Genomic DNA, 24539 nt, shown 5'->3' with positions numbered 1-24539 from the left:
AAATGTCTATGTAAAGTGCTTTGTAAACTTTAAAGGGATATAAGATCCTAGATGTAGGACTGGAAGGATCCTCAGAAGCCATCACTTCTAGCCCCCTCACTTTCCAGACTAGGAAACTGAGCTACAGAGAAGCTGTGACTTGTTCATCGTCAGAGATAGTAAGTGTCTGAGGCAGAATTTTTTTAGGTATTTTTTTTTGCAAGGCAAATGGGGTTAAGTGACTTGCCCAAGGTCACACAGCTAGGTAATTATTAAGTGGCTGAGGCCAGATTTGAACTCAGGTACTCCTGACTCCAGGGCCCATGCTCTATCTACTGCACCACCTAGCCACCCCATGTGGCAGAATTTCAATCTAGGTCTTCTCCAAGTTCATCCCTCTATCCACTGAGCTGAATAAATGGATAAGGATATAGATTGGACCTGCAATTTCATTTGTATAAGGGGCTCCAGGAGGAGGATACTCCCCTGTTCCAATGCAGGTCAGCACCTCTCTGCAACTTACTGTCTTATATAAATGAATTTTTTTTTGTTTAGATATCTTTGGTTTCCACACAAATATGGTATAATGAAAAAATCTCTACATTGGATTAGGAAGGTCTCTGTTGAAGTTCTAAATGTGATACCTAGTGGCTAAGTGAGAATGGTCAAATCATAGGGTTCAACTTCCCTCATTTACAAAATGGGAGAAATAATATTTGTACCACCCACCTCTCAGGGTCCTTGAGGGAATACTATGCTTTCATCTCAACCTCTGCCCTAAGTTAGAAAAAATGGTTAAAAACAGAGGGTTTCACCCTTGGTACCTCCCACAGCCTATTTTTCTCTTTTCCTTTCATGCTATTTCCCATTCTCTTCAATTCTAATCTTGTCACCTATTATAGCACCTCTGGCTCATCCCCATGCTCAACTGACTTCTTGATCTAAAGCTAACTGAAACAGTTACATCTGCACCTGTAGGATCAACACTAGGCAAATCATACAAAAGATATTTGCTGGTATATGCAGATTTTTTCTGTAGTGACAGAACCAGAAGCATTTTTGCTAGGTAAATAAAAAGGACTAATTCCCCAGAGCTTTAAGAGAGAAAGGGCTGGGGATGATTAATCCTCTATTTCCATTTTTTCAATCTTTTGAGTACAAATAACAGAGATTTTGTTTTACAGTGGAAAAGTCAATATTAGCTTAACATACACTTAAAGTGAAATGGTCTATTATGGCTCACTGAATTCCAACTAACCCTCTAAATAAAAGTCTGCCAAATCACTCTGGGAGTGAGAAAAGACAAACTACTGTTACCTTGAGAGTATTGAATGCTCCTCAGGATTAAGACAGAATTGAAATGGGGTTGCCTGTGTCAACCCAGCCCTTGGTAATTTGCTCTTCTGCTTCCCTAAACCAACACACAATTGAGGGGTGATTGACAGCATTTGCTCAGAAGGGCAGGATACATTTTTTTGCAGTGCCAAGCATGTTGGAATGTTAATGAAATCATACTTTTTATCATGAGGAAAGAACTCAATAATTTAGGGATAGTGGCTAGCAGGTGTTTGGAAATTGCAGCAGTAGCATTTTTTTTAAATGAAATGCCTCCAGTCAGTTTTCAGTAGAAAAAAGACCAAATGGACTTTAAATTAATATTGTTGGTAATAAGTGAGGACCATGCTATGTAGCCTATGCAGCTGTTAGACTCACCTTAAATAGACTGTCCAAGTAAACAAGAGATACAGGCCCAAGGAAGTTTTGTTCTATTCTGAAGGATCTTCTTACCTTAGATTAAGTAGCTTCTTCTGAATTTCTTTTCATCCGGGAGGCAATGGTGTCTGGTCCAGTAATTGGGCTATGAATGTAATGTCAAATACAGATGTGACCAAGTCAGCTCTGCCTACAAGATTCACTTGGAAGTGAAAATTATCATTAGTTTTGTTAGTATGGCTAGATGCTAGTATTGATCAGTCAGTAAATAAACATTTTTTAAGAGTCTGTGGTAATTTAATTTTAATTTTAAGAGGCTATGTATGGGAATTCAAAAAGAGGCAATAAAGAATCCCTGTCCTTAAGGAGCTCATAATTTAATGAGAGAGATAGCAAACAAATATGTAAAAATAAGATACATACATATATGTGTTTTATATATATATATATATATATATATAATGATAAAAAGAAATGAGAGGGAACGAAGACATTATTACACACACACACACACATATATATATATATATATGTATATGTATATGTATATGTATAAAGCATTTGCTCTATCTTAAGTCCTAAGGAAGCATGTGCAGAGGGTAGAGGATTCCCTAATGAAAATGAGCTTATATTCTAGTGGGGATTTGAAGGATAAATACTTTAAAAATATTTATAGAATAAAGATAAAGAGAATAAATATAGACATGTATACAGTAGTTAGAGATGGGATGCTAACAGTTGGATAGACCAGAAAAGACTATGTAAACAAAGTAGCACATGGGCTAAGTCTTGAAGAAATAATGGATTGCAGTAAAGCATAGGTGAGGTGGGAGTGCATTTTCCAGGCAAGGTTCTTGCAAAGGCTACCACCATGGAGATGATAGAAGGAATGATGTATTTAAGGAACCAAGTTGCATCAGTTTGACTAGACTGTAGAATCCAGGAAGGGTTTCATGTCCAATAAGGCTAGAAAGATAGCTTGGGATCAAATTGCAAAGGGCTTTAAAAGCTTCACTGTAGAGTTTATTTTAATCATGGGGTAATAAGGAGTCATTGGAAATTGTTTTCTAAAACAGAATCACACTTATCCTGAAACAAGGGGATTTAACTACACATTAATTTCTCTTTATGTCAATATAGGTATTTTTACAGGCAGGGATCCTCTGGTTTGCACCATAATTTCATCTGGATATTGAACTCCTAGCACTGAGGTAGATCAGCTGTTCCACTATACCTTATAATCTAAATTCTCTTGGGTTAAGTGACTTGCCCATGGTTATGTAATTAATCTGTGTTACAGGCAAGACTTGAACTCAGACCTTCTGATTGCAAGTCCTTCTTTCATCTCCTGTGCCATTCTATTTCTCATGAATACATACATATATGTATGTACATGTATATATGCACATGCAATAAAATATGCATATATAAAATGTATGTATGTGCACGTACTTTTAAATCATTTTCAAATTTTGCATAAAATGTGCCCAAAACTATATTGCTATACTGATAGCAAGTGTGAATGATGACATGTGTTAAATTCATAAGGCACATTGGAAGTTTCCCTTAATTTAAAAGAAGAACATTCTTTGGACTTCCATTGTTTTACTAGGAAATGACTGAGTGACATAAAAAAACAATGCCTCATTAACCAGTGATATGAATGGTCACAACAGTGTTTCCTGTGAGATTTGTTGTCTGCAAGAAAGCTTAAAAACAAGTCAAGTGGTCCTTCCATGTCTTAAAAAAAAAGAGGAAAGTCTTTCATTTCAGAGGTTTGACACAGTGAGACTTAGGTATTCTGTTCAAAGAGCTCTGGATATCCTGAGCCAGGGAAAACCCAATTCTCAATGGCAGACTTTAAAATCAGAAAGTGCTAAGAACCTCATGCTCAATAATGTGTGTGGCACAGCCTCTCATCCTTTACTGTAAGCACATATAAGCACAACCTTAATGATCTAAACTCTAAAAAGCAAAAAGGGGACATGAATTAATGGGTTTGTCTATACACATTAAACATTCCTGATGAAAAGAAGCAAAAATCCATTAAAATATCCAGAGAAATATGGAGATCCCAGAGGGAATTCCCAATCTGGGATGCAGGTAGGTGAGATAAATGAATGTGGATGGGAAAAGAAAATAATCTGTAGTTTCTCATTTTCTTTCGTCATGAGCACAGTAAACAATATGTTGAGGCCAAAAAATGTCAATGGCATCAAAAAAGTTAAGAAGTCTGGTTCTAGAGCACTAAGTACTGAGCACACAGCCTGGTGGGGTGGGGGGAGACTGGTTATCTAATTCAGCATGAAGTCTCAGTGGCCCTGTTTCTATTTGAGTTTGATAGGACTGGTCCAGAAAATGAAGAGCCATGTTTTTCGTTTGAAAGTCTTTCATTTAAATATTTTGTCATCACATATATACAAAGTCATTCTAAACTGAATTTCACTCATGTTCACTCATCTGACTTGGATGTTTTTATGCTGATCATCTGATTGGGGAGTAACATCGATAATTCCTGATCAACACTGGAAACATTTGTCCTGCTAAAAATGCCCCTAATTTTGTATCCAGCTCATTTGCCTCTCTGAGACTCTGTGCTCTCATCTCACATGAAAGAGAACAATCACTAAGCTTCTTTCAAACTCTACTATTCTAAGAATCTTCCAGAAAAAAGCTATTTTCCAGTCTTTTTTCCCCTCATTCTTTGTAAAATAACAATAATAACAACAGAAGCATAACACTTGTGTTATGGAGACCAAACAAACTTCTCAAAGGAGAATTTAATTCATTTAATTATTTTAATGTTTTATGAATGACAATATTAAACAGATTTATCCTCCTGGTTTTAATTAAAACCCTTGGGAATGCTATCCTGAAAACAACTGTGACTTTTCCCTGATTAAAATGCCAGGAGACAAAAAAAAAATCAAATGACAAAAATGACTGGGCAGAATAAGGACAATGTTACCGTTAAAAAAAAAAAAAAAGGAAGATGGCCTTCCTGACTAACCAAATGCCACCCCCTTCCATGTATTCCAGGCAGCTAGGTGGTGCAGTGGATAGAGTGCCAGACCTGGAGTCAGGAAGACTCATCTTCCTGAGTTCAAATCTGACCTTGGACTTACTAGCTTTGTGACCCTGGGTAAGTCACTTCACCCTACTTGCCTCAGTTTCCTCATCTGTAAAATGAGATGGAGAAGGAAATGGCAAACTACTCTAGGATCTTGGGCAAGAAAATTCCCAATGAGTCATGAGGAGTTGGGCAAACTGAAAATAACTGAACAGCAACAATAATCAATGGATTCAGAAAGAAGTCATGTTCTTTGGCAAGCTTTTTGGAATCAAATTGAAGTTTTATTACCTTCTAGATTATGATCTTTTCTCCACAAGGCAAGAATCTGTCACTGTGAAGCCCCTTATACTTTCTGGTAGTCACACATTCCACATCTGTTTGGTTTGGTAACTCTGCCCTATTGTAGGCAAATCATAACATTTCCAGATGAATGAGAAAAGGAGAAGAATAAACAAGAATCACTCTCCACTGCACTTTATATATTGTAATGATCCTGTCAACCAGAAACCACTTCTTATTTCCTCTTTCCTCCTACTTTCTATATACCAATGCTAATTCTGAAAATATAAGGTAGGGAAATAGAGCAGAAAAAGAGTAGCTAGAAGTCACCTTTTGGGATGATTCATTTCTTTGCTGTTTTGACACCAAGGATGTATTTGTGCTCTCCATAGAGTGGCAATGATGGAGTTGATTTGGTAGCAAAATCAAATTCAAATCCAAATCTGCTGCTACCATTTACATAACCTTCAATGAGTCTTCTCACAATTTAAAAGGAAAATGGATAGACTACAGAGTATCCAGAGAATGAAAAGAAGCCCGTAGACTTGAAGGAACTGAGGTCATTAAAATACTTGAAAATCATCATATGGAAGAGGGAAGAGACAGTTGAGGGTAGTGGTCATGTTGCATGGAGAGAGTATTGATTTGGAGTCAAAAGATGTGGTTCTAATTTTGACTTTGCTATTTGCTACCTATAAAACTTTAAGTAAATCTCTTAACCTCAATAGAGCTCATTTTCCTCATCTGTAAAATGACTGAATTGAATTAGATAATCTCTAAAACCTTTCCCAGCTCTAGATGTATTATCTTATGACCTAATTTACAAGAAAGTTTACTGAGCTCAACATAAAGAATAATAAATGTTGAGTTGAATTGCACTCATAGCCATTAGAGATTTCTAAAAGGCACCATGAGTTTCATGTCCTTATAAAGTTTCAAGAAGAAGTAAAATGGTCTTCACCACTTTCAGAAATATCATAGAAAAGATTCCTCCATTGGGAAGGATGATGTTGAGGCTTTAAGATTACATGAAGACAAGGTGGTCTATTTGGATAGAGTGTTGGACCCAACATTTTGGAGACCTAAGTTCATTTCTCACTTCAAATATTTGCTAATTATATTAACTAAGGTCAAGCTACTTAATATCTTGGAGCCTCCATTTCCTCATCTGTAACGTAGCTACTGTGAGGAAAATAATTTTTAAATATGAGTTATCATTCTATCATTTCCATTTTGTATTTGAAGATGTTAAGGTTATTTAGGGTCATAACTATGACAAGAACTGAGGTCCCCTGACAGCTGCCCCAAGTCCTACCCCTAAGACTCCATTACCTAGAACAACTCCAGGAAATCCTTTCCCTTCAGCAACTCCTCCTTCTTCCCCCAACTCTTGAATTGGGGTGGAGGATGGTTCTGAATCTCAACAGCAGCTGCTAGGCAAAAGAAAATAGAGTTCTTTAAATAGCCTACTATTAGTTTAAGTGAGCGTAGCCACAAAGAAACAAACTAGAGGCATGGAATTGAAGGGAGCACCCAAGTGGAAGATGGCCAGACCCAACTGGAAGGCCAAAATTTTAAATCTGAATTTAATGGATCATCAAGACACAGAAATATTTTCTCTGGAAATCTATGTATTTTTGTAATGATGATTAATTGAAAAAGAAGCAGAAGTCACAGGAAGAATTCATTTCCTGATAACATGAGCTTTATTTATCCATAAGGTAATTAATAGATTCAAACAATATGACTTTTTTTATTCTTAAAGGAAATAATGTTCCAAATTTTGCTGCTGCTCCTACTCCTTCCCCTCTTTTCCTTCTCATCTTCCTTCTTTTTTCTCCTCTTCTTTTTCCTTCTTCTCCTTCTCTTTCTTCTTTTTCTCTCTTTCTTTTTCTCTTCTTTCCTCTTTTCTCCCATCATCCTTCTTCTCATTAAAAATAAATAGTTTGGGTTCTTCCTGAATTTTAAGCAGAATTTTTAAAACCCAAAACTAAATTCAGAAATGTTACCAAATTTGACTTTAACCATTCTTCATAGTGTAGCCTTGAACATCAGAACATTTATTTTACAATGAATAATTTTTTCTTAGTCTCCCCCCCCATCCTGATCCCTCCATGTATTACTCAGAGCTCACTTTCACTAAAATTTGTTGTCAAGTCAACAGAAATTTATTAAACATGCACTCACTATGCTAAGTGCTAGGGACACAAAGAAAGGCTAAGACAAGTCCATGGTGTCTTCTCTCGAGGGGCTTTCTTAATGGAGGATGACCACATGCAAGCAACTATGTTCAAACAAGATATACAAACATAAGACAAATCTTTCAATCTTTTCTACTACCATGTTGATTTCAAAAGAATGTATATTCTGTTAAATGTTTTTCAACATTACAAAAGCCAACCAATTTTCAAAAGACCTCTTATTCAAAATAATAAATTATAAATCTATTTAGATATACTTAGTTGGCTAGTCCAGAATGTCTATTGAGCTATATTGTCTGGGTTGTAAATTCCTCTGCACCTCTGAGTTGGGCACTTTAAGAGATACATTAACTCATTCAGACCAGTTAGTAAATGGCTGACATAGGAGAAAACAATGATTCTCTCTCAAGGTGAGAAGTATAATTCATTGGTTTACATAAAGGTGGAATTATGTATTTAAATTCTGATGTCTTATGTACTTTAGCAAAAAATACTGCTGAATTAATGTATGCCTTCATATTTCTTTAATAAGAACAATAAATAGCATTTACATCACACTTTGTGATTTGAAAAATGCTTAACATTAACTTCCAGTGTTGATAATAACTCACATTTATATGTTAATTGGTTAAGATTTACAAAGAATATTTTCCTCATAACCATGCTGTGAAGGAGGTTTCCTAGATGAGAATATAGAGGCATAGATGGGTCCAGTGGTTCAATCAATAAAAAAATCATTCAATGAGTGACTTTCTCAAACTTCAGTTTGCACAGATAATTTGACACTAAGAAACTCAGAGTGAGCATTTAACTTTCTGACAATAATATTGATTTTAATGTAAAATAAAAACTGAAAAGGCTACCCAGTGATATATAGTCTGTGTCAATTCTGACTTTTCTACACTGACAATATGAGGAAAGAGTAATTAGAAGTCCATTGAGACAGACATTCTACCTTCTGAGAAGTAACATGCTAATATTTTTTTCATAATACTCTCCCCAAACCTTACTTTTTCCATAATTATACATTAAACACACACACATGCATATGTGTCTATATGTATACATATACACATATATATGTGTTTTATCTTTATATAAACATCTTAATGATAAAAAAATCACTGTTTGGACTGAATTTTGTTCTTAAAAGCTGATGATATTTGGTCAAAATACCTAGATATCCTGGGGAAGAGGGAATTCCTGTATTGTGCCAAATAGTATTTTTTTATACTTTTCCATTTTTAACTAATTGTTTTTTATGTAAAAATAGCCATATTTTTCCTAACCATTTTGATCATTTATTTAGTAAACAACTTTTGAATTTAGTTAAAAATAACAATCAAGTCACTTGCTCAAAGACCAATTTAACATTTTGATACATCCTTGAGAAAATAAAATAAATATTTAAGGAAACACCTGAAACTTTAAGATAAAGGAAGGAGAAATGGATTAGAAGTACTGTGGTTTATTTACAATGGAAACATAATATTTAGTCTTCTTTTATTGTTTAAAGTCAACTACATTTATTTTTTTAAAATATAAACATTTTTAGAAAGATTTTATTTATTTTGAGTTTTACAGTTTTCCCCCCATTCTTGCTTCCCTCCCCCCATCCCTCACAGAAGGCAGTCTATTAGTCTTTTTTTTTAGGTTTTTTGCAAGGCAAACAGGGCTAAGTGGCTTGCCCAAGGCCACACAGCTAGGTAATTATTAAGTGTCTGAGACCAGATTTGAACCCAGGTACTCCTGACTCCAGTGCTGGTGCTTTATCCACTGTGCCACCTAGCCGCCACCAGTCTGTTAGTCTTTACTTGTTTCCATGGTATCCATTGATCTAAGTTGAATGTGATGAGAAAGAAATCATATCCTTAAGGAAGAAAAATAAAGTATAAGAGATAGCAAAATCACATAAGTTAAAGGTTTATTTTTTTCCTAAATTGAAGGTAATAGTCTTTGGTCTTTGTTCAAACTCCACAGTTCTTTCTCTGGATACAGATGCTATTCTCCATTGCAGATAGTCCAAAATTGTCCCTGTCAACTACATTTATTAAACATAACATTCAATTCTATTATGGTAGAGAATTCTCTCTTCAAGAGATATTTGGATATTCAATCATAGAATTTTATCATGGAATTCATCAATCAAGGGTATTAGAGTAGTTTTGAGAATCCTTGAAAGCCATAGGATAAAATTAAAGTGTTGCTGCTTAAGAAAGCATATTTTTATTAAATAAACTTAGTCAAGCCTTCTGGGTCTTCTATAAAATAGTGTCTATTCAGAACCCAGGATTCCAGTATCTGACCAAGGAGTGGTGGAAGCAGTCCTAGGTGGAAGTCCAAAGAGGAAATAGCTTGTTTGGGGAGGTCTCTATTTCTTTGCTCTTTTCTTGACCAATACAATGACCTTGTGAATATCAGATTTTAGGGGACATCTCAGCAACATCCTAGCAGTATCCTCCAGGAGATAAGAATTTATAGTGTCTTCAAGAAAGATAGCATTTTATTTTCTTCAACAGGGATCACAACAGAAAGCTATACTAGATGTAAGGAAAACTTGATGTTATTCAGTTGTACCTAACTCATGAATCCAGATGAGATTTTCTTGGAGAAGATATTAAAGTGGTTTTCCATTTCCTACTCATGTGCATTAGAGAGGTTAAATGAGTTGCCCAGGGTCACAGAGTTAGTGAAGGTCTGAGGCTATATATCCAGGTCTTGCCTCTATCCACTGAACTACCCAGCTGCTGCAAGTTAAAACTCTAACTCTCCCTATGCCATCACACTTGTGTAAACAATATCTGTTCGATTGAGCTACATGTCTTATATAAATATTGGGATAATGTTTACATAATGCCCTAACTCCCAGGAGGTAATTTCAATGGAAGGGAACGAATTTAAGTTACTGATTATTTGACATTTCAAGGCTAAGAGAACAATTGATTCATTCAATTATCTGGTCACTTTTTGACCACTTATGGTGGCATCATTGAATTCTTGTATTTAAAAGTAAAGATTTATATGTGTATTTTTCAGAAAAATGGAATTATGAGTTTTTCTACTTTTACATCTTTTGATTCCTTGTTATCATTTTATAATGACTATACTTAGCTCAAATAATTTGGGGCATTCTTTTGGGGAGGCTGCTCCTTTGGGTCTTCAAATCCCCTGATAAGAGTGGAATGAAGAAAAGGAAATGCAATACACAAAATTCCACTTGGTTGATGAGATTGGCTAAAACAAGACTGAAGTTAGTTCATCCTTGAAAGGAACATTACTGGTTCCCTAACCTTCCCATCATTGTTTATTTCATTTAAACCAAGCACCCTTCATCTTTTTTGAGAAATCTGACTTAATCAAAAGTAAGTTTCTATTGTTGAAAAGCCAGTCCTATTGCTCATTAACTTATCTTTTCACAGGAAAAAATAGTATAAAGTTTCCATTTCTGTAACCTAAACAACAAACATGTTAATAGCTATCAATTACCAACCAGTTCCATGTCTTGGAACCAATGAGAAAGCAAGGCTGAGTGTTCCACATCTGTTTTGGGTGAAAGGCTGTTCCTGTCTGTGGTCTTTAAAATTTAAAGAACTTCTGTTATTATACAATTGGGAATCCTCAGGGACTAAAATGTTAATGAAATCCATAGCATGCACAGATTTTATGATAGCAGTTTCAAGACATCCCTTCACAAGGGATTGCTGATTTCTGCCCTGGCAGTAATAATCAGACCTTTTACAGAGTGAATTAATGTTCACATTTAGGACCAATAGTTACATTTATGCAATGTGTAATGTTATACATGAAATCCTTGGGTTTAAATACCCTTCACATCTTGATTTGAAAGACCCAGCAAAAAAAGGGGCATTCTTCCTTAAAACTATACGTTATCTTTTCTTTTTAATAAATTATTTTCAACTATCAAATTTCTATTTTTTCCCTCCCTTCTTCCTCCACTCACTCACTGAAAAGCAAGCAAGAACAAAACATAGGAACTAAGTGGAAGCAAGGAAGGAAGGAAGGAAGGAAGGAAGGAAGGAAGGAAGGAAGGAAGGAAGGAAGGAAGGAAGGAAGGAAGGAAGGAAGGAAGAGAAGAAAGAAATGGGGAGGAAAGAACAGAGAAAAGAAGAGAGGAAGAAAAATAAGGAAAGGAAGGACCCCGTATCACATAAGTATAGTCTAGGAAAACATTGACCACATCCAAAAATGCATTTGTTTATTCTGCATGTTCACCCATCATCTCACTGCCATGAACTGGACCCTTAGAATCATGGTTGCTCAATTTCATTGATCAGAGTTCTTAAATCTTTCCAAATTCATTTTTACAAAATTGATATTACAGTATAAATTACTCTTTTTCTGCTCACTTCACTCAGCATTGTAACAGATGCTAACCAGTCTTCTTTTACCCCTCTTCAAAAGGCAAAAGAAAGAAATGTATACCAAAGACCTGAAAGCCTTTAATAGGTATGTGGTCCTCAACCATTTCATGTCTTAAAACTAAACATCCTTCTTTACAACATTAAGAATGTTCATAAGGGACATTTGGATAAAATGAGAGTGTGCTACATGATTCATGACAAAAGTGAATGCACTTGTGAGTTCTCTCCTGTCTTTTGTTTATATATACTTTTCTCCTTCACCTTCTAACCTATCACCACTTCTCATTAATATCACTGAATCCCATGAACAAAAAGGGATGGGAGCAGGGGGCTGGAGAGGGGGAAGGAGGGACAGATTTATTAGCAATGCCTTATAAATTCCAATAGCATCTTTTAATTGAAATACTTCATGTGTTTTTATAGTTCTAATTATATAGAACAGATAATTCCTTCTAGACTAAAGGCACTTGAATTAATTCAGTATCACTGTGGATCTATTTGTGTGTTTCTAATACATTTCTCAATCTCTTTTTCCCTGGAGAAAAAGCTGTCACAGGATGCTCTTCTCAATGATTCCATTTGGGAGTAAAAAAAAAATCATAGTTGAAAAAAAACCTTTTTCACTTTTTCTTTTCATTTTTTAATACATTATGGGGAACAATCATCAAAATCAATAAATAGTTCTATATTTCCTTTATTCTTTTTTTTTCTTTTTTTTGCAAGGCAAATGGGGTTAAGTGGCTTGCCCAAGGCCACACAGCTAGGTAATTTATTAAGTGTCTGAGACTGGATTTGAACCCAGGTACTCCTGACTCCAAGGCCAGTGCTTTATCCACTATGCCACCTAGCCACCTCCTTTATTCTTTTGATAAGCCTTTTAATAAATCTTCATTCCTGCCCTGACTGAGAGGTTATGCTAGACAGTTTCTCATGGATCTTCCAACTCATGAGATTCCTATTTCTTTAGAAATACCTTTGGTATTTTGGGCTTCCAGATGTTTTAAAAAAAAAGATTTACAAAAAATAAGAATTCATTAAAATATATTTGGTATTTTGATTGAGTGGTACATGACTCCAATTTTATTTTGCAGATTTCTTCCTGCCCCCTCTTCCTCCTCTTTATGAAGCTTTACTACCTAAGTTTTATCTTACTATTTCACACTGAAACTTTATTAATATTTTTTTTCTTTTTGAGTTAATTCATCAGGAAGCACATAAGCCTAAGGTGAGAAAAGATATAACCCCCACATTTAAAAAAAATCATCTTTTCATTGTCTTTCCAATCTTAGGAGAGTCTGTCACTGGTGTGATTTTTGGGCAAGTCACTTCTCTGTAAAATGGGCCTCGGGTTCCTTATTTGTAAAGTGAGGCTGTTGAAGATGGTCCCTGGGTTCTTCTCCAGCTCTAGAACGTAGATCCTTTGATCCTATGGTGAACCATAGGTTTATCTGCCAGTAAGTACTTAGGATTCTTAGTCTCCTTCAAAAAGAAGTCAAGATCCACTTGAGGTTTTCCTGATTTCCCTTCTCCCATCCTTCCATTGTTTACTTCTAAGAAACTACCTTGTTTACTTTGCATTTTATATTTGCATTATTTTATATATTTGCATTACTTTTATAGTTAGTATATATACATGTTTTATAAAAACATTCCATACATTTATTTTATATGTAATATATCAATATGTACTCATATGTAATATATTGGATTTGTCCAATCTAAATTATAATATATTACATATTTTAACTAGAATAGTCCAGTATATAAAATAGAGGCTAGCACACATATGTAGGTATGTATACAAAATATTCCAAAGGTCTTATTGCAATTTTAAGCTATCAAAGTTTAGCTACAAAAACAATGCTCCTAAAAACTTAAAACTATGCAAAGACCTTTGGGACACAGGTTATATAAATGTTGTCTCCATGTGTGTGCATATTAGAACATAAGCTCCTTCAATGTAAGATGTCTTTCATTTGGGTGCTTAGCATGGTGCAGGTCCAAACTGTAGTAAGAATAATAGTTTCTTATTAAATGGATAGGTAGATTGTGTTCACCCAAAAGCATAGCAGTTTTCATCTATTCCTATTATTTTTTTCTCCATTGAGAAGTCAAATTAAACCCTCAGTCCAAGTTATTTTGTAGCTCATTATGGCAAACAAAACATTGTAAAAATCCGTATTTCCATTCCAGGTGTGTAGAAGGTTGTGTATATTGCTCTTTTACCTTTGTAATTCTTGGTATGTTAGCACAAAGACTATATTGAAAGACATTAAACCCCTTTGCCCTAGAAGGACTAGACCACAATGACCCAGACTACTGCTTGCATGGGTAGACAAGATACAGGTGGAAGAAAAGGAACAAGAGTAGAATATTTTGCACATCACTGAAATGTAACATAAGGCTTATCATTAAGGTGAATCCCAGAAATGTAAGAATGAAAAGTTTGTAAAGGACAGGGAGCTTTGAGCTTCAAATATAGAGGAGTATCAGGGAAGGGTGACATATGAAAAGTTGAAATGAAACAATTGCCAAACTGAATAAACAGATGAAGACAGAAAGTGTATGAAAACCTGAGCAATTCAGGACCAGTCTATTTACTAGTTAATAAAGTCACTGATTGCTGTGTTCAGCGAGCAAAATGCATCATCACCAGTCCCCTCCTCCACACACACACACACACACACACACACACACACACACACACACATACACACACAAACTGCTTATATCCCTAGCATTATGTCCACTGCTTCCCAATATTTCAGACATTTCAGGGTCAATTTGCTAAAATTTGGTCAAAGAAACTGAAATGTAGGAATTTATTCTTTGAAGAATCATTTGCCATATAAAGAAAAAATCCATAGTTACATTTGTTCATTTATAATGTTATTTCCACTAAGCTAGAATCAATGAAGGGAACAATAAATGAATTTTCTTCTAGAAAAGCAAATATTCAAGGCATTTACCTCAAACCTTCTCCCTCCACAATTTATTGGATTTGTTAAGGAGCAAGAAATGATGTAAAAAGTACAGGAATGAATGCCTCCTTTTTTGTTCAAATATTTCCTGAAATTTGGCATTGATCAAGAATTTCCATAATAAAAGTGAGTTCCTATAGATGAATTATAATATTATACATGAGGGTCTACCCAAGTATTTGCTTATCTACCTTAAAATGACTTTCCCAATAAAATCTGGATATGGAATGTTCATGAGTACCCCCTCAAAAATGCATATTAATTAAAATCTCTTTGACATAACCAGCTGAGGTAGATTGTGAGCCAGTTTGTTAGATCCATCATTTCTTTTTGGCACTTTTGTTCACTTTATTTCAACTCAATTCAACAGATATTAATAATATTTTTTGCAAGACACTAGGTAGAATTTGAAAAATTAAACAAAAAAGAGAAAAGACTCTAACCTTGAAAAAATTTACATTCTATTGAAGGATATAACATATAAACATATAAATAGATATAAAATAATTTGAGGAGAAATTATCAACCGGAAGAAAGATTAGATAGCACTTCCTGTAGGAGCAAATGAACAGAATCTAGTGATTCTAAGGGTTTAGAAGATGCAAAGTCAACAACAGGAAGAATTTATTGTGGCCTTACTATGTGCAAGGCCCTTGTATTAAATACTGACCATGGAGCACCAAGGTGACACGGTAGCTAGAGCTCCGACCCTGGAGTCAGGAAGACCTGAGTTCAAATCCAACTTGAGACACTTAATAATTATTGAACTCTGCGTGACCTTGGGCAAATCACTTGAACCCATTGCCTTGCAAAAACCAAGAGAGCAGAAAGAAGAAAGAGAGAAAGAAAGAAAGAAAGAAAGAAAGAAAGAAAGAAAGAAAGAGAGAGAGAAAGAAAGAAAGAAAGAAAGAAAGAAAGAAAGAAAGAAAGAAAGAAAGAAAGAAAGAAAGAAAGAAAGAAAGAAATGAATAATAAACAAATAAATGCTGACAAACAATACAAATAAAAAGAACAGATAGTCCCTCCCCTCAGGGAGCTTATGTTCTAATGAGGGGAGCTGAAACATATGAACATGAAAGGGAGGTGAAAAGCTGGAGGAGGAGAGCAGAAATGGAGAGAAGGAAAATATCTGTGGGAGGCAAAGGGACATAGTCCAAAGACTAAAAGGTGACTGATCTGGGCCCATTCTAAAAATGGAAATTCTGGATGACACACACCAAAAGGAGAAGGGGGAGGGGTAGAAGGCAGTGGAACCTCAGGTTTAATAAAAAGCAAAATTGTAAGCTAAGCCAAAATCTAGAGTGTATGAAGACAAGGAATGTTTGATCAGCTGAGCATGATAAGGTAGAATCAGATTTCAAAGAACTATAAATGCCAATTTGAGGTACTTATATATAATAGTGATCTTAGAAATCACTGAAAGCTGCTAGAGATTCTCAAGCAGAGAACTGACCTGGTCAGATCATTGCTTTAGAAAGATAATTTTGGCATCTATGAAGTGGCTCAATTAAAGGGGAAGAGATAAGAAGGAAAGACATCAATCAAAAGGATGATTGTAATAGGCCAAGTAAAGAGGATGAGGACCTAACTTTGGGGGTAGCCATATGATTATAAAGGAGATGAAAATGAGAAGTGTTATAGAGGTAGAATCAACCCCACTTGAGAAATGATTGGATATGGGACATAAGGGAGAAAGAAGAGTTAAGAATGGCTCTAAGACTGTGATCCTGGGAAATGGGAAGGAAGGTAGTATCCAGAAACAGAAGATAGGAAAGTTCAGGTGATGGGGAGCTAGCCCATTTATCCCCAACTTTGAAGCCAGAAAGTAAAGTAATGATCAATCAATCAATTAACCAACAAGCATTTGTTAAGCACCTACCATAAACCAAGAAGTAATGTGCTAGGAACTGGGAATACAAATAAAAATAATGTAGCGATCATTTCACAAAGAGTTTACATTCTAATGGAAGAGACAAATAATATATATGGCATAAATATAAAGAGATTGAGTAAAAATACATGTAAATATTGTTAAATACAAGGTCATTTGGAAGGAAAGATATTAACAATTGAGAAGACCAGGACCTATTTGCTCTTGGGCACTGTTGAACACCTTCTGAGTTCTCTCCGCTCTGGGTTTTTGTGACAGCGGTCTCACCTACCTCACCTTGACCTGTTTGCCATTCTACCAACAATGCTTATTGATTTACTGATTGCTATTAGAGGTAGTAGGGAGACAACAGAGTCTAATGAACAGCAGGATAATGGTAGTTGCACTACCTTCCTGAGAATGTGCACCTGCAGAAAGGACTTTGGAAACTGCTAAGTACAACAATAATGGGACTTGTGACAATGAATTTTAGAACTTACTGTTTTTCCCCCACCACAGCTTAGGCATTACTTCTGTCACCTAGGCTACAAAGATGTGTCTTCATTCCAAATTATATTATTAGAGAGTTAGTTATTCTTTGAAAAGAAAGAACATGATTTCAGAGGGGGTGTGTGTGTGTTTGTGTGTGTGTGTGTGTGTGTGTGTGTATTTGCTTTTAATTCTTTAAACATAATCTTCAAAAGGAGTGAGTGTAAACTTCTCAGCTGAACAGCAAACAAAGCTTCCATGAGGGAAAATCTAATAGACCAAACATTAAAAGAGGAGGCTCATTTCATCTGTTCTCAAGAACAACTGGCATCTCTTCAGAGACTGGCTGTTTATATATAATTTCTGGCAACCAGCTGTACCGAGGTAGCCTGTTTTTTCTCTTCCTTGGGGTCTCCAGGGTTGAATCCATTGTAACCCCAGGTGTAGTGGCAGTCTTTAATCTGGGTAATCTTTAATATCCAATGAATATGCTTTCCAGAAATAAACCTGCATACACACACACAGACACACACAGACACACACAGACACGAGTCTTCAGTCAACAAATAAAATTCTCGTTAGCAACTTATAACCAACCTAGAGTTGGAGGGTAGAGGCAATACATGGAAAATGGGTGTAAAAGGATGTTGTCAAAGTTCACAGGCCAAATGTCTGATTGAGCCCGCTGCCCCATCTGCAAGTCTTTAGTTCCATAAATCCATCCTCATGTTTGTTTTTGAAACCAAGCTTGTAGGAAGGAGTGGAGGGAAAGTTACAGGCGTGACCTACTGTGAAACTCATAATAAATAAACCATTTTGTGTGTGCTGGGAAAGACAGAGGCTGTTTGAGCACAAATATTTGTTTACCTTCAGTTATTTGGGAGTCTCGCCAACAGATCAGTTGAAACTTTTTTGTGCAGTGGCCAGGAACAGGCTTTTAAAAATGAAAGAAGACAGTCTGTGTTTTATTATTTAACATTTTTGTTTTCTGGACCTTCATGTTTTTTTTAAAGTACTTTAAAATCCCAGTGGACTATGAAGAAGCTATGTTTGCCTCTATCTCCACCAGGGAACACCAGGAATCAGAAAAAGCTGGCTGATTTTTCTCCTTCACAATACCATACAAAATCAGGATTAGAACTCAATACCCTTAAAATCTTTCACAGTCCATGATTTTGCATCCCACACACATACCCTATGCTTCTAATGTAAGGAATAATGTAAGCCATCAAATATTTACAGTTGGAATGAATTTTTTATCAAGTCACTCGAGAAAAATGAAATGAACATGGAGGGAAAAGTCTAGGAGAACAGAAATGGTGATGAATTGACAGGCTGGTAATTTTCATGTTTGGATGGAGGAGCAAACTAGGAGAGAATTTGAGTGGAATATTAAAATTATGATGAGTATGGTGAAAACTGATGGGTGATCACATCAAGTTTAGAAAGAGGATACCTTTGTGCAGTTAGTGGTGGGTCAATATAGGCACAAATAAAAAGTATAACTTCTTCACACAGCCTGAAGCTAACTAGTGAAACCTTACCAAAGACTCCAGAGCCAAGGAATAGATTTTTTAAAGGGTTAGACATTTTATGACTAATTATAGAATTTGTAGTTACAAATGCCAAGATAAGAATAATTAGATCTCTTGTTTGGGGGACATAAGATGAATGCCAGAGGATTTTTCATCCCTTGTTCAATGTTGTAAAGTTGAATTCAATTGGGGATGGGGATGGGGATGGGGAAGGGAGGGAATAGAGGGAAGTTCCATTATTTGCTAGTAAAGTCAGAACTCCATAATAGCCACAATCTGAGTAACACAGGCAGAACTAACCCTGGCCAAAATTACTCAAATGACTTAGCAAAGTTTGAGGTCACATTTGACTGTTTTCTATTTGAATGGTACTTTATACCTTTTATATCCATTATCTCATTTGAACCTCCTGTTCTAAGAACTCAGAACAGCAGACATTATTGCCATTTAGTGAAGAGAATGAGAAAGGCCCGGTCAATTATTAACCCCTCTGTACCTAGATTTCTTCCATCTGAAAAAAATACAGAGATTTGCTTAGCTCTTTCTGAGATTAAAGATAAGACCTGGAACATATAGCAGATTCCCACACTGTAGAAAGCACACTGTAATTTTTTCTCAGAAAGTTTTCCAGACACTAAGAGGTCAAGTGGGTTTGCCCAGGGTCTAGTCAGTAAGTCAGGGGAGGGACTTTAACAAAGACCTTCCTGGCTATAAGGTCAGCTGTCTATCCACTATCTCTCAGGAACTATATAACAGAGGGGGGCGTTATATAGATTTAGGCAAGTCAGATAAAAGCAAGATAAGAAGCAAAATGTGATTAGCAAAATACTCTTTGGGGGGTTTCAGGAACAAGAGCCCCTAAAATGTAGACCTTTTCCCCAAGGCTCCACCCTCTTCCTCCTTCTCTCCTATACTCTCTCCCTTGGAAGTCTCATCAGCTATCATGACTTCAACTTTCATGAATCTCTAAATCTCTATCTCCAGAAAGTCTTCACCCTCCAAACTAGTTCCTCCTCTCTTCCCTAATATTTTTATTGGCACCTCTTTCTCCAAGTCCCCCATTCTTGAAAGCTACAATCCTTTTGGTTTACCATGTCTCCTTTGCCCACATTCAGTCAGTTAAATCATAGAATTATAGATTGCAAGCTTGAAGGAACATTAAAGACCATTTAGTCTCTCTCTCTCATTTTAGATGAGGGCAGTTAAGTGATTTGCCCACCGTGGTCACCTAGATGGTAAGCTGCAGAGCCTAAAGGCAAATGACATCCAATGCTCCTTCTACTGTATTATATCCCACAATAAACTGCAAGGTCATTCTGAGCAAAGATCATGGTTTATTCAATTGGATTTATCTTCCTCACAATGCCTTGCAAAGAACAGGCACTCAAGACATTTTTCTTGAATGAATGATCACTTCTGCTTGTTGCTACTTTCTTTGCCTTTGACAAAGCCAGGCAACAAGAGTCAGACTCACATATACAAACTGCTTCAGTATATCCAATTGACTTGGCTTGCCTGGATGCTTAAAATCATATCTCAGTAAGCAGCTGTGTCTGTTCCATATGTCCCTGTGATGTTTACAAGGCCTCCTTACCTATAATTGGCCACTATTGGTGTGTTGTTTTTCCCTTTAGTTCTGAGTGCAGAACACACTTTGCTTTTAATAGGGGTTATGCATAAAAGGAGACTCTTGTTAGGACTGCACCCAGAGTAATAGGACAAGGCCATTATCAAGGAAGAAACAAACCAGGACTTTCACATAAAGCATTTGACTAGGAGACTTTGAAGGCTTGCTTCACATTTATATGTATTTGAAGCTTGTTAAATTTCTTAAAAACCATGGTATAATTATTTTCTTCTCTTAAGAGACACAGCAGCTTGGCAATTGCTGCTATGGAGTTTTTTCAGTTAAACAAATTCTTAATCAAGCTTGCAGGGGTTATATTCGGTCTGTTCAGAATACTTGTCCTCTTTCCAGATGAGAGGATTAAGCTCAGATTTAAAATTAAATGTAAATTGCAAATAAGTATTCAAAAAATGTTAATTAAAAGTATTAAGTTCCTGAATCATTTATTGCTCAGTGAGGACTTCTAAGTATCTTAGTCAAAAAAAAGAACTATTCAAATATCTCCATTTTGACCAGACTATTACACATACCTTAGGTATAACCATCTGCAAGTTAATATAGTATTGAAGCAAAGGATTTCATGTTAAGGGGGAAAATATTTTATGAGTAGTTATAGTTCTTGAAGATGTAAAACAATCTTTTCTAAAGCACAGGGATTTAATCAATGCAGCATAGAGGTTTCAAATTGCCTCTGTCGCTGATTACTTAGATTCTAGAGTCCATAGAAACCCCCCATACTATTCCATTTTCTACCTTTTTTGTTATCAGAATTTATTGTATCTTGGTGTTCAGGTTTTATAGGTTTATTAAGGAAGAGATGAATGAGAATAGAGCATTTGTCTGATTTTTTTCTATAATTATATCACTCCCAGAAATATGGAAGGGGGTGGGGTTGGAAAGAAACCCTTCAGGTAGGGGAGTGAATTGAATATTTGAAGACTCTTTTCACTATTGTATTTGCCTTGAATGCACTTCATTGAACATATTTCAGGGTGTTGTTGTCGTTCCCCCATACACTACCTTCAAACCCAAGTCCTTTCAAAGCTTACTGCTATAAATATCACACTGAACTAATGGGGACCAGTGGTAGTATGTCTCCACCCCAGTAACAGCATTCTTCTCTTTCACATTTGATCTTTATGGCTTCCATATTGGAGTGATTTGAGTAGCTGAATTCTGGAAATGTCTCAAGTTGAAATGCTAGTGTATTAACCTGCTGCCCTGAGTCCCTTTTGTTTCTTTTTGCCAGTGTACTGCTTGCCAATTTTAACAACTACAGCAGATTTTACTATTCAAACAGAACCAGATGGAACACCAGTTCAAAGAACATGTCAGAATTAAATATTTCTTTTTTAATTAGTCGTTTCTGATTTATGCAAAAAAAATTACCATAAAAGTGAGAGAATGTGCTATGAATCCAGATGTAGCCCAGCCCACACAAGGATTATCTCCTTTTATCTGTCAAGAAGACAAGGGGTCTTCTTTTGGGGGACTTTTATTTTCTTTACTCTTTCTCTCTCTGAGTTTAGCACAGTGACAGTCAACAAGGTTTCTTTTCCTCATGAATTGAGGTCCTCATATTAAAGCCCAAATGTTATTCAAAAATGTCATTTCAGCCTTCTCTATAGGAAAATTTATCTTTTCAATCACTTGGGATTGGCTCTGCATTAGCCAAGACTTTCTTACAACCAATGATTTGTTCCATGTCAGCAAAGATTTGCATTTGTCTAACTGGGGCAAAGTATCCAGTTCATGGAGTTAAGATTATAAGACAATCAATGAGATCTGATTTTTTTTTCTTGTTCTTCAGTGATTTTTTCAATGACCCAGACTTAAAAAAAAGATACTTTTAGCTTCATATATTGGAGACAAAGAGATTTCTTAGACTCAAACCTCACTATTTTACAGATGAGGCAGCTCACAAGCACAGAAAAGTTATTTAAATTTCATATAAATAGTAAATGTCTGAGATAGACTTTTTTCTTTTTTTTAGTTGTTTTTTTTTGCAAGGTAAATGGGGTTAGGTGGCTTGCCCAAGGCCACACAGCTAGGTAATTATTAAGTGTCTGAGACTGGATTTGAACCCAGGTACTTCTGACTCGAAGGCTGGTGCTTTATCCACTATGCCACCTAGCCGCTCCTTGAGACAGAAATTGAACTCAGTTCTTGTTGATTCCAATTCCAACACTCTATCTAACACTCCATTGTTTTTATTTTCCCCAATGAACTATGAACATCATTTTGTTTTTCAACAACAAACCTAAAACATTTATAGAGTTTTCCTTCTCTTGGAGACAATATAGTTTAAAACCAAAAAACTTACACATGATTACAGTAATTATGATATATTCAATTCAGGACAATACTGAAATCCCTCATTTCCATGCTGGGTGGAGAGGAGAGAGAGGGTGAGGCCTGGTTACTAGAGTTCATTATCATTTGCCAAGGAAATCAGAATGGACATCTTGACAACAAAGTAAAGAATGAACAACTCATCAGAACGATAGGGTAACAGGTTGGTGAAATATTTAAAGAGAAAGTGAATTATGGGCACTAAAACTGAAGGTGGGGTGGGGGTCATTATCTGACAATGTTAAAAGGAGACAGTGCTCAAGAAAAGGAAAAAAAAACAACCCACAGTGCTCAGATGTTGCAAATCAGGGTATGAGATCCCAGAATAGCAAAAATTCTCAAAGGTAGTCTTTATCAGAAAACATGTGGTTTATCTAAGGAAATGAGACAATTGCCTAAAAATATTTACTTTGGGCTGTGGAGTCAAGTGATGAATTAAGCAGTCTTTGGAGTCACAAGAGATTCTCTACACACACACACACACACACACACACACACACACACACACACACACACACACACACACAGACAATCTTCCTGTTTTTAATCAGTCTCCAGCCCTTTGTCCTTTATTTTCTCAGGCTTGCCGGACAGAATCTGAAGCAGGGGTGTTAAAAACTGGTAACTGCTCCCTTGCCAATGCAAGCTCAATGGGCAGTATTTTATTGAGCAAGACAGATTTTCATTTTGGAAATCAGGCTTTCTCCATTCTGACATGACCAATAGCTAGTTATGTATTATTATAGGAAGCAATGATATTCATTTCACGGCTCGCAGGCTGCATGCTGGTGTTTAACCACCAGTTTGCAAAGATTTGCTATATGATTTACTATACAATGCTAAATGTGTTTCTTTGTCCTGAAGTGATTCCAAGTAAAATGTGTGTGCCTCTCCTTGTTTCTCTTTATCTCGGGAATGCATTTACTGTCATTACTAAGACAATGCCATAGTAATAAAGTACATTTTTATTGTATATGAAAAGGCATCTTACGACAAAAAGCAAGTCCGTGGGGTTCAGACAGCCGGTGGTACCACTACAGCCTTCCTTGGAATTGCTACAAGTAGCCCTGCAAGAACAGCTGTTTTCTTTTAATAGGACAATGTTTCTTCCACATCCAAAATGAGATGCTTGGGATTTCCCCATTTTTTGTATACTGTCCACGAAGGGCTATTCAACTTCTGTTGATTACAGTGATGATAGAATACTGACAATGATTCCATCTTCCAAACACTATTCAATACTGGTATTGGGAGCCACTCACCTTGTTTGGTCAGCAATGTTGACAATATAAGCTCCTTCACTGAATGGCCACCAGAATGCAATAGGATTTTGATAAACTTCAGAAAAATAGTTTACATACCATCAGATAAGTACCAGATGTTTATGTTTGTCACACACACAAGAGTGAAACATCCAATAATTTTAGTGAATGCATTTGATGTTCAGTTCCGCGTGTCCCGCCTCTCATCACCACATCCCGTCACTATAAGCCTTAATGCAAAACAGAAGTACATCAAACCCAAATGTGAAATCACCACCATTTTTTAAAATTAAAAATAAAGCAGCTGTAAAATAATGATATTCCTTTATAATGGGGAAATTGTAACTAAAGAAAGACTGATTGGGTTTAGATAAGATGGGTTGCTCAATTTTTGTCATTGTCTGAAAGGAAGGAGGAACATGGGGTAATTTTTCAAACTTTCCTGGACTATCCCTTTACCCTTCCCAGCTGCTATCCTTCCCAATATGCCAATGATCTTCCCTGTTAGAATTGGAGTTCCATGAGAACAAGGACTGTGAAGCCATGTTTAATATAGGCTCATTTAGTTATAATTCTATAGTTAATTAATTGATTGACTGATGAATAGTTGAACCAAATTGATTTATTTAAATACTGGCTATTTTGGCATAAAGACAGCCAGATGATCTAGGGATTTAGCAATCTATTAACTAGCATGATAGTAGTGAAAAATTATGTTCTTTGTGATACTTATGACAATACTTTTTCAATATTTCAAAAGATCCATAGTTTGAGTTATATATTTCCTTAACTGAAG

The 24539-nt window shown here is 35.9% G+C and overlaps 1 protein-coding gene and 1 long non-coding RNA gene across 20 annotated transcripts in view; one reads left to right on the top strand and one right to left on the bottom strand.

Moving 5' to 3' along the window:
• NRP1 (neuropilin 1) overlaps positions 1-24539 on the top strand; it is a 182440-nt gene that overhangs the window by 94381 nt on the left and 63520 nt on the right. The window lies entirely within an intron of this gene.
• LOC141492636 (uncharacterized) overlaps positions 1-24539 on the bottom strand; it is a 94697-nt gene that overhangs the window by 8159 nt on the left and 61999 nt on the right. For 4 of the 13 annotated variants that reach the window (XR_012469995.1, XR_012470003.1, XR_012470006.1 and 1 more), the window contains 5 exons: positions 23843-23973; positions 17835-17901; positions 6377-6477; positions 5054-5162; positions 1768-1837 (listed from right to left, as the gene is read on the bottom strand). This is a non-coding gene — a long non-coding RNA (uncharacterized LOC141492636). Of the gene's footprint in view, positions 1-1767; positions 1838-5053; positions 5163-6376; positions 6478-17834; positions 17902-18881; positions 23974-24539 lie in introns of all 13 variants that reach the window. The other 9 variants (XR_012470000.1, XR_012470007.1, XR_012469999.1 and 6 more) reach the window with 8 other exon arrangements.

Source organism: Macrotis lagotis, chromosome 7 (assembly GCF_037893015.1).
Source record: "Macrotis lagotis isolate mMagLag1 chromosome 7, bilby.v1.9.chrom.fasta, whole genome shotgun sequence".
NCBI lineage: Eukaryota > Metazoa > Chordata > Mammalia > Peramelemorphia > Peramelidae > Macrotis > Macrotis lagotis.
This window is presented reverse-complemented; position numbering and strand designations above follow the sequence as displayed.